We start from the raw sequence: 6773 nt of genomic DNA, 5'->3' as shown, positions 1-6773 counted from the left end.
ACCTTCGGAAGAGCAGTCGGGTGCTCTTACCCACTGAGCCATCTCACCAGCCCCAAAGATTTATTTATTTATTATTTGTAAGTACACTGTAGCTGTCTTCAGACACACCAGAAGAGGGCGTCAGATCTCATTTCGGGTGGTTGTGAGCCACCATGTGGTTGCTGGGATTTGAACTCATGACCTTCGGAAGAGCAGTCGGGTGCTCTTACCCACTGAGCCATCTCACCAGCCCTGCTCTGGGGTTTTATTAGCAGGAGTTACTTAGTCATTATTGAGACAAAGTTACTGCTTTCCTGCCTCAGCCTCCAGGTGTTGATTACAGGCCTGTGTTTCCACGTGGAGGGGTGAGAGGGTGGGGGGATGGGCAGCATAACTTTTTTGGAGTCCCTGACTCTAAGGTTGCTTTGCTGAAAAGACTGAGTTGTAGCAACCCTGTTGAGATCAGGTATTGGCCTGGGAGAGTAGGGATACAGAGACGTGATAGATACATGGCTAGTAGCCTGTGGTTTGTTCTTTGTGCACCGAGGGCCCTTCCCAAAGCAGCAGAAATCAAAGCTGTACACCCTTCCTGGAAATGGTTAGAATATCTCCTTGGTAACCCCGTTTTTTTTTTTGTTGTTGTTGTTCCATTACTGCTTACACTTAAAAAGAGACATAGCCCTGTCAGCGCATCTTTTTGTTTGTTTGACTCATGGCTATTTGAAACAAGGTTTTGTGGTTTAGCCCAGGCTGGCCTGGGACTACTGGCAATGTTCCTGCCTCAGCAATATGCACCAGAGCACTAGGTGCTAAGCAGTCGGGTTGGGTGCAGTTTTTGCTGTGGAAGAAAACCCAGATGCAGGCTGACGTATCCCAGCAAGAGTCAGAGCTGGGGTAGAAACAGACTGGGCAGTTAGCATGCAGTGCCAATGGGATTGTTTCTTGGTATTTTACAGCTTACAATATGGCTGATTTTTTTTTTTTTTTCTCTGTGATGGAGGAAAAGAAATGTATTTAGAGACAGATGAAAAATCCTTGCTGCAGTCTAGTGACCAGTAAGGAAGTGGTGGCTGAAGTCCTCAGGTGTCTGTCCTTGCAAATCCAAACCCAGCTTATTCCAGACTCCATGACTTGCTCTCTGCTACGGTTTTGGCTTATGAGGGCCATGTCCCTAGCAGGCCAGGTCAGTTCTTCAGTCCACAGAGGCTGCTTCTTGGTCTTCCCAGACTCAGGGTACAAAGGCAGCTTTCCTTTAGTAGTCAGGGAAGGCAGCTTACCCAGTTCCTGTATGTAATTTCTTTGTCTTATCTCTGTATGTGGTGGCATTTTATCCCTTTTAAAAGATGGTTTTGTTGGTGAAGTGTCTGATGTGTAGGAGTGGGGTGTCACGTTGGGTTCCTAGCACCTGTGTGAAAGAGTAGGTATCAAAATAGGGGCAGTAGTCCCAATATTAAGTAGGCAAAGGGAGTGGGATTCCAAGATCAGGTTGGCCAACTGGTCTACCTTCATCAGCAAGCTCCAGGTTCTATGGGAGACCTGCCACTAGATAGATAGATAGATAGATAGATAGATAGATAGATAGATAGATAGATAGATAGAAAATAAACTTCAGGTTTCGTGGGAGACCTTCCACAAGATAGATAGATAGATAGATGCCACAAGGTAGATAGACAGACAATAGATAGATAGATAGTAAGTAAACTTCAGGTTCTGTGGGAGACCTTCTACAAGATAGATAGCCAGCCAGCCAACTGACAAGGCACCCATTCTTGACCTCTGGCCTCTCTCTGCAGGTGCCTGTGTGCACACAACAATTACTGTGTATTTACACACCAAACACATGCTTGTTTGCTTGCTGTTAAATTGAGTAGAAATTTTGTTATATATAACAAATACCAGTTTGTCACATGTTTCACAATTGTTTTCTCCCAGTTTATAGCTTCTTCTTAATTATATAAGTGCTTTTTAAAGAGTAGACATTGTTAATTTTGGTGGTCATAGGCAGGGTGCCGGGAGCATGAGAAAGCCAGCCACCCTGTATCTGTAGTTGGGTGACAGAGATGAATTCCAGTACTGCCTTTCTCCTTTGTCCCCTTTTTATTTAGTCAGGGACCCAGCCCTGATATGGTGCCACCTACATTAAGGGTAAGTCTCTCCAGCTTAATTAAACCTTTCTGGAAACACCCCCATGGGCACACCTAGAGGTGTGGTTCATGGTGATTCTAAACCCAGCCAAGATAGCAGTAAATATTAGCCATCACAGCCCTACCACTTGTCAGCTTGATGCTTTATATCACAATATTACACCCTAAAGTTTCCTTTTTATCTCATGATGTAAAAATTCTCTTAGTCCACCTCCAGGGTCCTCACAGTCTTTGTCAGTCCCGATACTGTTCAAAAGTCTCTTCTGAAACTCAGGCTGATCTCTTAACCCTGAGTCCCTAAAAAGGAAGAGGGAATAGACATCTAATGCACACAGTAAACATTCCCACTTCAAAAGAGATGTAATGGGCAGACAGCAAGGAAGCACTGGGCCACAGCACAACCTAAACACACTGGGCAGTATCTGGCAATGCTGCTCCAGATCTGGTGACTGGGCTTGACCCTGCCTGCGGTCATCTGGGTTCCAGCAGCCATAGGCAGCTGACGAGCGTCTCTTATACTTGGTGTCTTATACTTGAGCTATCCTCGGAAGACGTCCCATGGCTGTGGAGTGTCAGGGATACACCAGATTAACAATCAGACCTGTGATCCACTGAGTAATTTATGTGGCAGGTTTTTTTTTGGGGGAGGGGGGGTAGGAGAGGGAGGAGATAAGGTCTTATTCTGTATCCCAGGTTGCCTAATTCTATTGAGAGCTGGGTTTCTGTTTTCATTGCTTGAGACTGGTGACTTTGTGTTTCCTTTACGGTTTACACCTTTAAATATGTATGTGAGTTTTGTTTCGATAATATTTTGTTGAAAGTTCTCGATGTGTGAATGCACGGGGCATTGTTTGCAGTCATCTCTTCTCTCACTGTCTAGCTTTGGTGTCATGGCATTGCTGCTGTGCAAGCTGATTCATAGAGATCTTCAGTCTGGATGGCAGGGTAGTATGAACAAACATATTTAGAGACTATGCTGTCATTTATATAAGTAAGAAGGGAAACAAAAGCATACACACATCTGCTTGAATTTATCAAAAGAAAGGCTAAAGGGAGATGTCAAAGGGGGGCGTCAAAGGGGGGCGTCAAAGGGGGGCGTCAAAGGGTTCTGGAAGGGCGTGCACTTCAGAGTTAGACCTTTTTATGTAGTTTAGGCTTTTTCAAGCCTGCTACTTTTAATATTTAGGATGAGAATGGAAGATGGAAAAAAATGCTAAATTGCCAAAACCAAGTGAACTAGGTTATATTTTAAATGCATACTGTGCCCACATTCAAGAATGAGTCTAAGTTACTTATTAACACTGTGCTAGGGCAGCACCCTCAGCTTGAATGGAGGTGGAGGGACAGAGCCCCGAACTCTTTCTAGTGTGTTCACTGTCTGCACGTATGTGGACAAAATACTTTAGGGACATTTTTAGGTACCTTGAGGATTGAGTTTTGAAGTTGTTGGAATAAAGGTTTCCTGGAGAAAGGATTAATATATAATATGGGATCGGAGAAGGCAAAAACAAATCTTAGGGGGATGAATTGGAGTTAAAGGTACTAGTTTATCCATTTTTTTAAAAAAATATTATATATATAATATTATGTACATAATATATATATATTTTTAATAAAAGATTTATTTAATGCGTGAGTACACTCTATATGTCTTTAGACACACCAGAAGAGGGCATCCGATCCCATTACAGATGGTTGTGATCCACCATGTGGTTGCTGGAAATTGAACTCAGGACTTCTGGAAAAGCAGTAGTGCTTTTAACCACTGAGCCATCTCTCCAGCCAAATAATATATATTATTATGTATATTATGTATATGCAAAATAAGAATCCATGCCATTATAAACTGATTAGTAACCAAATAAGTGGGGGAGGGGTTGTTGTTTAAGTAGGACTCAAGTTTAAGAGCTGGAAGCTGTCACTGTCAGTTTGTAGCCAATTAGCATGCCTAGTGATGAGTAGTGGCGTCAAGCAGTGGGGGGCGGGGCACTGACCAGGGACATGGATGCTCATGATGCTCATGGTCTTAAAGCCTTTCCCCACTGTCTTAGTTTGGGTTTTATTGCTGTGAAGACTCGCCATAACCAAGGTAACCCTTATAAGGGAAAACATTTCATTAGTGTGAGCTTACAGTTTCAGAGGTTTAGTAAATTCTTGTCACGGTGGGAAGCATGGCAGCATCCAGGCAGACATGGTGCTGGAGGAGCTGAGAGTTCTACATCTTGATCTGCAGGCAGCAAAAGGAGACTGTGCCACACTGGGCATGGCTTGATTATAGAAGACCTCAAAGCTCATTCCCCACAGTGAAACACCTCCTCTAACAAAGCCACATCCACTCCAACAAGGCCACACTTCCTGGTAGTGCCACGCCCTATAGGCTGTGCATTCAAACACATAACTCTATGGAGGCCATACCTATTCAAACCATCACACCCACAGATTGTATACTAGTTGCAAGACATAAGTTAGCAATGATAAGATCCAGCAACAATATGGAACTGACGGTCACTGTGTGACCGCAGTTATGACACCTCAAAGGGACAGATCCTCATCTATGCCCAAAGTGACATGGCCTCACCTTAGGAGGAACCGTCATGCAAATCCTAAATCAGGAACGTTGTACTTTTTAAAGAGGAGCAGGTGGGGAGAGGGCTGCGTTTTATGAATAAGTAAGTACTGTAAATGACCTAGGCTGTAAAATGAGCCTTATTCACATTAAAGGCTTGAGATAAGGATGAACTAGCAATACAGCACTTGATCTTACCCAGGATGACAGAGTGAGAGAAAATGCTGCAGAGGACAGTATTGGATCAGTTGAGAAATTTGACCACACAGACCAAGAAACGATAAAGGTTTTGTAATGCCTTCAGTTAGCCAGAGTTGATGGCTGTGATTTGTCTATAAAGTACCTACCTCTAAAGAAATGCAGTCTAGTGTAGAAGCCAAGGGGTGTGATACATATGGCACGTGTGATTTATCCTGTGTGTGGGGTGGGGTGGGGTAGAGGTGGCTAAGGACAGATAAACACAAATTAAAAGGAATTACTAATAATAGCCGAATCTGGGTATGATCGTGTCTTTTGTGTTCGTGAATGAAAGCTCCTATAAAGTTTGAAATTATTTCCAAGCAAAATATTTAAAACATTAAAAACAATCTGGCCTTTATTTTAGACCGTTCTCATTTACAAAGACCTCGTTTCTTTGTGTGGAGCTGGGGTTTGGAATGAGCATTTTTACAATATTTCCCTCTGTTTTGGTGTTGCAAGCCACCCTTGTCAAATGCAGCAGCGGTTAGTGGAAAACAAGCTGTTCTGTGAGCCATAAGGCCTCAGTGTGCAGGTAGGTTTTACCACTGTGACCGAGGTCACACCTGCTATGGCAACTGCTGTCCTCAGGATTGTCATTATCTCATATTTTAAAGACATTTAGAATGATTAATTTACATTTTAAAAAGTACCATGATTGGGATGGGAGAGGGCTCAGCGGTTAAGAGAACTGACTGCTCTTCTAGAGTTCCTGAATTCAATTCTCAGCAACCATGTGGTGGCTCACCACCGTCTGTAATGGGATCGGATGCCCTCTTCTGGTGTGTCTGAAGACAGCGACAGTGTATTCACATACATAAAATAAATAAGTAAATCTTTTTTTTTTAAAAGTACCCTGATTATTCAGAGTATCTCGTTTTATAAGTTTAGACTTTTTACTGCCCCAGTGGTTACGAGTTTGCTTATTAACTGCTTCTCGCTGCTGTCCTCTCTCCTTTTCTAGACATCGACCATGTACCACCACACAAAAGTTTCTGCTCTCACAGCGTTCAGTTTTTATGTGTGTTGGGGGAAGGAAATGTTAGGAAGAGCCAGTAGAACTCAGCTTGTAATGCTGGAGAACTATCAGAGAAGGGATGTAGGGAATGCCAGGGCAAACTCAGAAAGAATACCCAGGAGGCATTTGAGCAATGACTTGAAGATGGGAAGGAAAGACTGCGAAGAAATAACACCGTGTAAAGACGTCTGTAGACAGCAGCAAGTGGGAAGGCCATGAGGTGTGATGTGCCCCATCTGCGGGAAGTGTGAGCAAGTAGTGGGAAGTGGTGCCAGGAGCTCAGCGGATGTCATATTGGGTCTTTTGGTTCCCACTGTGAGGCAGCGAGGAGGTCACTGAGAGATAGGGGTGTTCTTTACGTTGTATGATGTATGTAGGTCTGATCATCCTCACTGCTTTCACAAGAAGGGACTGGAATAGAGTTGTGTAGACGTCGGTAGGTCAGTTCCTAACCTTTGGTAGAAACTCCAGAGAAAGACGATGACACAGACTTTGAGATGCACTGGTACTGTGTATGGGAAGGGAAGTAGTTATAGAGTCTGAGTGTACTTTGGGAACAGTCAATAGGTCAATAGTAGCATCTGCTGATGGAGTGTAGGGGACGGACAAGAACCAGAGCTGCTGAGGTTGAGAAAGGGGGGTGGGGTGGTCAGTCGAGGGGATGGGGAGGCAGTTGCCATGGATGGGGTCAAACCAAGAGTGTGAGTGGCAGGGGAGGGAAGCGTGCCAGAGTGCAGCGAGTCAGTCATGCCAGGTGCTGCTATAGGGGTGAGGTCTGACTGGTCTTTAGAATTCACTCAGTGGGTGATGGCATACCTCTGAGTATCAG

At 44.0% G+C, this 6773-nt stretch overlaps 1 protein-coding gene across 10 annotated transcripts in view; it reads left to right on the top strand.

Moving 5' to 3' along the window:
- The window catches only part of Wdfy3 (WD repeat and FYVE domain containing 3), a 237989-nt gene that overhangs the window by 17653 nt on the left and 213563 nt on the right, over nt 1-6773 (top strand). The gene's annotated exons all lie outside the window — the stretch shown is intronic.

The sequence above is a fragment of the Mus caroli genome, chromosome 5 (assembly GCF_900094665.2).
Source record: "Mus caroli chromosome 5, CAROLI_EIJ_v1.1, whole genome shotgun sequence".
In the NCBI taxonomy this organism is placed as follows: domain Eukaryota; kingdom Metazoa; phylum Chordata; class Mammalia; order Rodentia; family Muridae; genus Mus; species Mus caroli.
This window is presented reverse-complemented; position numbering and strand designations above follow the sequence as displayed.